Raw genomic sequence first — 9,959 nt, forward strand, 5'->3', positions numbered from 1 at the left:
GTTCTGTGTTTGCTGGTGTTGTTGCATGTTCCCGGGGGAGGGGTTTATGTAAATGTTAGGGTTTGTGATGTCACCAACCCGGGAAGAAGCTCGTTGTAGTCCCTATCAGCGGCTTGTTGGAGTCCTTAAAAAGCGACTTCTGTAAAAGAAAATATCTCCCTTTGCATTGAACTTTGCAGATTTTGTTGATGCTCAAAAATTACACACTAACTAAAGTTAAAAAAGTGAAATCATAATCAAGGACCGCTTTAAGATAAATCGCTTGTGGTATTCCTCAATTGTAAGTCGTTTAGGATAAAAGCATCTGCTAAATGAATAAAAGTAAACAACACTGTACGGTACAAGGACTCTGAATGAAGTATTGAACAAAGGTCTAGACTCACTCACTGCGGTTTGTTTGCATTTGCACCAGTGGGTTTTGTTGCATCTCTTATATGTCTGTTTGATGTTACATGCACAGGTGAATATAGCATATAAATCATGGTTGACAATTAACTTTATTTAAATCTGATCAAGTTCTGTTCAAGCAGACTAAATAATAATGGTCTGGAAAAGAATAGTGTCAAAATGATTCTGTTTAGAACAAAGACCCCTTATAAATCCACAACACAAAGCATGTATATTAATGACATATAGGTATGACATCAGCTGTTTGAATAGGTTTTTGAATTTTTTTTCTGCCACACACTAAGAACACGAGAGGAGGTTGGACATGCTTTTCATTTACACTATATAAATGTGACCTAATGACAGCCATCTGTTCAATACTGCATCTCTATTCGACTATTTGCCATGGATCTCCAGTGGCTAATATTTTATCTTGCCTCAGTCGGTAAGTCGGTTCTTAAATGTCTAACTGTTTCTGTTGTTGTGTTGTGCAGTTTTGCCCCTGGTGTTTGAGGATGAGTGTATGTCATGTAGTCACATGACAGATGAATTTGCACAAAAATACTGCAGTTTGGTTTGATCCAGAGCCTTTTGATTTGATATGTATATTTAATTTTGCTATCTACACTTATGAAAAATAAGTGAGCTTAATTGCATTCACTTGTAGTGTATGTCAGATCTTAAGTATATTTAAAAAAACTACTTGCTGATAATATGAATAAAATAAAAGGCCACTTAAGTGCACTTAAAGAGAGACTCATATGTTTCTTAACACACTTAAAGTAACACTAAGTAACTTTTCAACCTTCATAATATATTTCCAAAACCCTTGTGATGGTACATCGACTTAAAATAGGTTGAATGACACATCTGCCATAGCCTGACGGGGTTTGTATAGTTTTTAATCGTACTTTTAAACTTCGGGGTTCGGGTAGTAACACCCACGAGAACAAAAAGAACTACAAAATTCGACTGCTTTACGGCATAGGCTACCTCACTTCCCCCAACACGTCCTCACATGCTGTTGGACTTGTAAGTATATTGCTTATATTGTATATCACTCGGACAAGCTTTCACTCGTTGGTGTGAGCTAAAAAGCACCTGGCGTTCTTGTTGATGGATTAGTAGACATCTTCGGAGGCTAGCTGTGCTTGTTCGATGTCCGACGATTTGTAACGCGTTGTGTTTATTCCCCAATCGAACTCGTGTAACTGTCTGTCACACGTTATACCGTCCACAGCATTACTTGATAGACAAAAATAGTACAAGAATGAGCATCAAACAGAAACAACCCGCTTACGGGTTTTTGTTCGAGGCGCACATACAATACAGACTGCCGACAGTTAAACAGGGCGCGCGCAGCTCTTAAAGGGGCCACACCTTATTTCCACTCGTTACAGCTTCTATCCGACTGAACGGGGACCGGTATACAGGGGGGAGGGGATCAGGCCGTGAGTGAAGAGACTGCTCTGCGTGAGTGGTATTTACGACAGTAACGTTAAATACAAGTAGTCCACAGCGACTCTAGGGGTCATACGCTGATTTCACGCAGCCGTTATTTTGAAATCGAAAGCGAGGCTCCGGTGGGAAGAAAACCGGAAGTGTCGCCTTTAATCACAGGAGAGTCGTGAATGCGAAGGCGTTGTTGTGTTTAATGATTTTTTGTCAATTCTAAAACTGTACATACATTTATTTCATACTTTAGACTATATACATTGAAATTCATTTATAAATAATTTTTTTTTTAAATATAATTCAGAAAGTAAAAAAAGAAGCAGGAATGAACTATATACATATCCTATATTGGATATTAACATCCAATAGTGTAAATCGTGGCAGCAGCTTCAGGTTGGTAGTCCAAAGGCATTGTTGTTTATCTTTACTTCCGGGGTTTTTCCCACCGGAGCCTCACTTTCGATTTCAAAATGGCGGCTGCGTGAAATCAGCGTATTGTTTGACCAAAACGGAAATCCTACATAATGGGGCTTTAAAGGAGAACTCCGGTCATTTTTTTGTAAATTTGGAGTGCTGTGTCAGTACAGAGAACAACGACAAAAATCGGTGTTGCCTACACCGTGTTATCCTCTTTTTAAAATTTGCACCCTGTTGACTTAAATGGGGCAATGTTTAAACCTGCTTTTAGCCTCTTAACATCCTTGATGTGTCATTACAAGTGCCCAGCCATGTGAGTGATTCCTTTCAGAGTGAACATGGTGAATCTGACTGCAGTAGATGTGAAAGATATTAATATTAAAAATATTAATAAAATTGATGTTAATTCAGCCAGCGCACATACCTGTATTTACTTCCTGTTTTTGGTCGAAGTCCACAGTAGTCAATTGTCGAGTTCATGCGCGTGATGATAGGTATCTAAGCAACAGCATGATAAATACATGACATAAATAGAATAGAATAGAAATTACATTATTTTAGTTTATCATATGCTTGTCAGTACATTTAGCTGTGACTTTATTTATATATTAAAGGCACACTATGCATTTTTTCGTTGCAGAGACGGCTCTGCACGAGTGGTATTTACGACAGTAACGTTAAATACAAGCACTCCACAGCGACTCTAGGGGTCGTTGTTTGACAAAAATGGAAGAATGCATAGTGTGCCTTTAAAGACAGTAGATGTAATTATGCAATTACATATAAGGATGTACTTAAGTCCTACTTAAGTGGGTCAAAACACTTTAAGTTCAGCTAACTGCTTAAAGTATAATGGGTTTTCATTTAATTTTCAGTTAGCATGCATTTAAGGTTTCGAAAAACATTACATTCAGTTTGCACTTAAGTATATTCTTTGAAAGTATTATTTCTGCAATCAGTACTCTTTAAAAAGTATGCTAAAGTGTATACCTCTTTTTTTTTTTTTTTTACAAGGGTAACATCAACAGTTAAGAACAGTTATGGTCACTGTGATTTTGCAGAGTTAGACATGTTCGGTTCAACATATTTTATTGATCCTGGAACAACATTCCTGTCCGAAAATGTACTTATAACCCTATCCCTTCCCCTAAACCTAACCCTACCCATAACTTATCCCTAAAACCATCATTTCCGATGGTGAATAACACTGATGTTGAAGCACCTAACCCTGGCTGTAAGCCTAAACTTGACATAAACTGTAAACTCGACCCTCAAATCTGATTGTTTGATTGGATTATTGTTCCAGAATCAACAAAGATGTTGATGCAAAAACATGTTTTACTTGGAGAAACCACGTTCACCGAACAGGTTATAAGCATAGGTGCCTTTTATATCTTCCTTTTAGCATTGTTATTATTGGAACAAACACACTAGTGGAGAAGTATATTTATGGAAGAATGAATGTTGAACAGAGAAAAAGGTGTAAATGAAGGACATGAAGTGTCATCTGTGCAGGGTGTGTGTCTGCTGCTGAAAACTGCAGTTACAGGGCACTTATCGAGCATCTCGGCTTGGACAACAGTGACGAGATGACGTCCCTACGGCCCGTGCATAACTGGACAACTCCTACTACTATTTATATGAACCTGCTTGTGACCTCCATCACAGAAGTGGTATAAATCCAGCATGATTTACTTGAATGTCAATGACACAGGACGTCACGCCGTTGTATCATCATCACTCAACATTTCTTTCTTTCTAAAGGATGAAAAAGCCCAGAGCATCTCAACACAAATCACAGTTATAATTGTAAGTGTTTTCAGAACCCTTTTCACACAGTTTTACTCAAATTATAAAACCATGACATGTGTAATCAGATGTTTTATCTGGAAACAATGATGATAATATTTGTTGATACACTGTCAAGCTATAATTAACAGGCCATCTGAACATAATTTTTGGCGTCGCCCAATAACTATTTGACTGATGAACCAAAGCGAGTCATTGAAAGGTCTAATTTATTTTAAGTCACATATTATATATGTAGATATTAATAAATACAAACAAAGTTACACTTTAATTCTTTTTTTTTTTTTTTAAGCCACTTATTAAACTTGTTTCATTGGACCAAGTCGGTTTACCACAAGTTATAATTACTGTTAATGTTATACCCAAAACTTTGCAGGGTTGGAACAGTGAGTTCACCGTATGGAATCCTCATGACTTTTGTAGGATCAATGTCTCTTCAGTTAAAAAAGATATGGTTTGGATTCCAGACATCAACATAATTGAAAGGTATGACAATTTTTTTGCAATTCAGCATGGTTTGCTAAGTAAGTAACTAAGGAAGGAAGGAAAGAAGGGTTTTACAAAAACTTTCAGAACTGACAACTCTCCAGCATTTAGTGAAACCAAGCACTTTCTGGCTGCATGTAGCACCTACTGCTCTGCAGATCCCAAAGTTAGGAAATAAAGATCTCCTAGTCTGTTTTTATCAAGATCCATTACATAATATTATAAGTGAAAAAAAGCTCTGAATCTCCATAGTCTTTAAAGGGTTGATTAGTTCATCCAAAAATGAAAATTCAGACATCATTTTCTCACCCTCATTTTGTCTTAAACCCACAATACTTTCATTCCCTTAGAGTGAATATATGTGAATAAAAGCCTAAATTAAACCTGCTTATCATTTAAAGTTGTTATATTCCTTCAGAAGACTTGGATTAAACCGCTCTAATCAATTGGATTAATTTTACGAGATCTTTATATACTTAATGAAGCTTTTAATTGGAGGGACAGAAATCTAAAATTTTATGATAAAAACAGATTCTTCATTTATGTTTCGAAGATGAATGAAAGCATTGGAACAACATGAGGTTGAGTAATGGATGACAGCATTTTTATTTTTTGGTTGATCTGTACCTTTTAAAGTTTGCATTTGATTTTATTGAACTACTTTTCTTCTTTTTCTTTCTATTTAGCATCAAGACAGAGTTTGCGACACTAGAGAATCAACATGTGCAGTTGCTTTGTCAAGGCATTGTTCTCACATCTAACACTTTAGCTCTGACCTCGGCCTGCAAGATGGACCTTCACCAGTTTCCCTTTGACGTCCAAAGCTGCAATTTCACCCTTCAGTCTCCAATACATTCAAGTACATCTGAAACTCCGAAATCAATGATGATCAGGATTGGGCAAAATTCAAAAATGATGAATTCAGTTAATGAACGTGAAATTGAGTGGAATTGGCCCCACACACAGGATGTTGAATTGGCATTTGAATTGAAATAAAGGAAGAGAAATATATTAAATTACAATCCAGGAGAAATTAAACAATCAAAAACATCATTAATTTGGACAAAAACTGCATTTTGGTGCACAACCCTGATGTTGGCAAACATGATTATTAACCCTAGAATGCGTGAACTAAAAAAGTACACAAATGCATAAAGGGGGTCAAAATGACCCGTATTCAAATGAATGGTTTTCTTTGAAAATAGGTGTCCTATTAATTAAATAATTGATGATACACAAATGTTTTCATATATTAAAGGTGCTGTATGTAGGATCCAGCGGCCTCTAGCGGTGATGTTTCAGATTGCAACAACAGCGTTCATGCTCGTGAAAAGCAATAAAGTTACAACTGTAGTCTTTCACATCAGATAACGTTAGCAAATGGTCGGCGTTAGCTGGCGAACTAATGATGTCTAACTTGAGCCAACTAAAGCACAAAATCACAATATATTTTACATGCTTTTAAGTATTATTAGCTTACCTGTCCAAAAGGATGAAAGCCAACTCAGGGTCTGTTTTTATACCTAAAACAAAGCGGAGATCTCTCCATAATTCAAACGCTCTGCCAATGTTGATCCGTGTTTTCGTCCTGAGTCGATCCGATTGACGTTTGGCCTGACGAGCTTCAGCAGAAATTTTTTTTTTTTTTTTTTTTTTTTGAGTTTGTGTTGGAGTCTGTGTTGTGCTGGAGGCAGGTTGTTTTTTGGTGTTATCAGACTCCATGTCGTTAGCTGCAGTGCCGTCGCAATAGACTATATATAAAACGGAGAGGCTCGGGAGCGCGCATGCACGTCACATCCGGTGGATTTCGCAGAAAATCCGACCCGGAGACTTCACATAAAAATAGGAATACTGGTCTTCAGAGGTAATAGCAAAACGCGAAAAGTGGATCATTGTAATGTGTGATTACAACCCCTTCACAGACGGGCAATAAAAAAAGGATTCATTTTATAAAAAAAGTTACATACAGCACCTTTAAACATGTTTATTTGTCCACTTTCCTTGTAGGCTATATATGCATTACAAAAGCTGAACTTTATTCTTTATAAAATTCAGTTCTTTTTCTTAACAAACTCATTTAGATTTAACTTTACAAACATTTAAACTTTACTCCCCACATCTCCCTCAGACCATGTGAAAATTATCTTTTCAGAGAGAGACAGAACATTTTAAATAAAATGTGCACATTTCTAAGCAAACTTTTGGGAAGTTTTTTTTATAGCCTTTTCTGTAGCCTTTCTCTAGTCTACTCATATACTGAGTAGGTTCTACATTTGATGAAGAACTATTACAAAATATACATGTGTATAGTATGAATATTATCAAGCATGAATGTGTGTGGTATGAATGCAGTCTGAATGTACTACATCCGCCACCATTGTCATGTGAGGTAAAATGATTTATGTAATTTCCATAAATTTTACCACTCCTCTCCCATGGTTTATGGATAGTAAAGTGTCCATTGTATGTGACCTTCAGAATCATGGCAGAAATAGAAGGTCAACTGGTGAATACGGTTCAGTTTTACCCCCTTTATGCATTCATGTGGTAGTGAGACAAACAAACAAATCCCATCCTATGCATATTTGAAATTAAAGTAATTGAAATGTCTGTTGTTGATTTTCTCTCAGGCAAGGAGCTCCTAATTAACCCTTTCTCTGATGCATCATTCCTGACCCTCAGCTCCAAGAAGGCCTTTCAGACTCAGGGAGAGTGGGAACTCCTCAGTATAAATATTTCTAAAAGCAGTGCCAATCCTATAGGACCAGACCAGGATCAGCTGATATATACGGTACAGAGCAGAACGATAAGAATCACATAATTATAGATTATCATTAACGTGAATGGTGCACTTCAAATTAAACTAACTTTAGCTGGAAAATATCTTTATTCAAGAACCGCTATAAAGCCAAAACAACCCTTTGAAACAATCTACATTGTTAAAAGCGCTATATAAATGAAGAAGACTTGACTTGACTTGACTTCAAGTCACTTCAGTAAGTAAGTCTCAACAGAAAAACAATGATGTAACTGTGACGATTAGGCTTGGACACAATGACACTTGTACTGCTCAATAAACCTGTGTTGTCTTCTCACCTGATACCTGAGTCTGGTATATTCCCTGACAACATTGTCATTTAACTGTTAAATAACACGCAGTTAAGTGTCCAAAATCATTACATTCAGATCACACTTAAGTCTATTCTTTCAAAGTATATTATTTCCATAATAAGTACTCTTTTTAAAAGTATGCTAAAGTATTTTTTTTCACCTTTCAGATAAAAATTTCCTTCATTATATAGTTCATTTATATAATGTATAAATTGTATACATTATACATTATATATGTGTAAGTGTGAATATTTTGTATAATTTCGTAGCATGCATTTAACAGCTATTACGACACAATTTCACACAGTATTCTCTTGAATCGTTTATCTGATATTGGTATCACTGGTATTCCTTATGCCTGGTTTACTTCATACCTTTCAAACCGCACACAGTTTGTACAACTAAAAAAATTTCATTCCCAACCTTCTTCTGTTAGCTGTGGTGTCCCCCAAGGTTCTGTCCTAGGCCCCCTATTGTTTCTAATTTACCTTCTCCCACTCTGCAATATCTTTTCAAAATTCGGTATTAAATTTCACTGTTACGCTGATGATACACAGCTTTACATTTCTACAAACCCTGATTCAATTCTCCCCATGCCTGTCTTACCAACTGCCTTCACGAAATAAATGTTTGGTTTTCTGCCAATTTCCTCAAACTTAATGGCAGTAAGACTGAAGTACTCCTCATCATGAAGTTTTTCATTATCCATTGACGGTTCTTCCACTTCTCCCTCCCGCCAGGTTAGGAACTTGGGGGTCATCTTTGACAGTACCCTTTAATTTGAAGCTCACATTAATAACATAACCAGGTCTTGTTATTTTCATCTCCGCAATATTGCTCGCCTCCGTCCATTTCTCACTCCGCATAGTTCCTCTATTCTTGTTCATTCGCTTGTCACCTCCCGCATCGATTATTGTAACTCTCTATTATCTGGTTTACCACACAAATCTCTTCATAAACTCCAGCTGATTCAGAATTCTGCAGCTCGTATCATAACCCGGACTTCACCTATTCAACACATCACCCCATCACTTCAACAGCTACATTGGCTTCCTATCAACTTTCGGATTGAATTTAAAATTCTCCTCCTCACATACAAATCTCTTCATTACCTCGCTCCACCTTACCTTTCAGACCTCTTACAGCCCTAAACTCTCCGTTCCTCTTCATTGGGTCTCCTCCATACACCTTCTGCTCGCCTTGCCACCATGGGCCATAGGGCCTTTAGTCGTGTTTCTCCTCGTCTTTGTAATTCTCTCCCAGTCAACATCCGTAATTCAGACTCGTTAGCTCAATTTAAAGTCAAACTTAAAACTCATTTATTCAGAACTGCATATTAGTTTGTGCACTCAAGTCCAGTACTTTTTTTTTTATTGACATTGTTATTTACTGTTATTTTCTGTTTTAATATTGTTACTGTTGCTACTTGTTGTATGGTGACCTTGAGTGGTTTGAAAGGCGCCTTAAATAAAATGCATTATTATTATTATTATTATTATTACAAATTACGAAAACCACTGCTAGAGAAAACAAGTTTTCAGTAATATAACTTTTGACTTAAAACCTTACAGATAAGATACAGACCTTGTAACAACTAGCTCCGGTCTCCCATGTTAATGTAAAGTTGCTCTGATAAAGCATTTAAAGAAGTTTCTGTTCTTGCAGATCACCATGCAGAGGAGACCTGTACTGTATGTCATTATTTTTCTGATGCCAGTATTGTACTTCCTTGTGCTGGATTTGGCCTCATTCTTCATCGATTCAAGTGGAGGAGAGAAGCTTAGTTTTAAAGTAACTTTACTTCTGGCTATTTCTGTGTTACTGCTGCTTCTTAAAGACATGCTGTCCTCGCCAGCCAGTAATATCCCTCTGATTGGTGAGTTCATTAGAGTAGAGAGTGTATGTAGCAAATCAGCATATTCTAATTATTTCTGAAGGATCATGTGACACTGACTGTAGTAATGATGTTGAAAAGTCAGTATATCTATAACAGAATAGATTATTATTCCCCCCCCAAAAAACTTTTTTTTTATATATTATAATAATTTTTTTTAAATGTTTTTTTTTCAGGGATGTATTGTGTTGTCATCTTCACTCTCATGGGCATCAGTGTTCTGGAGACTATTTTTGTGAATTTTCTGATGGCTAAAGGAAATCAGACAGTTTCAGTAGCAGCAATGGAAAGCACATCTGCTCTTTCTGGTAAATATTCACCCAACATCTAATAACGAGGGGCATTTTATTAGTTAGTTATCCATGCACATTCCCATTATTCATCTTAATGTGATTTGGAG

This window comes from Scardinius erythrophthalmus (genome assembly GCF_964197995.2).
Source record: "Scardinius erythrophthalmus genome assembly, chromosome: 1".
NCBI lineage: Eukaryota > Metazoa > Chordata > Actinopteri > Cypriniformes > Leuciscidae > Scardinius > Scardinius erythrophthalmus.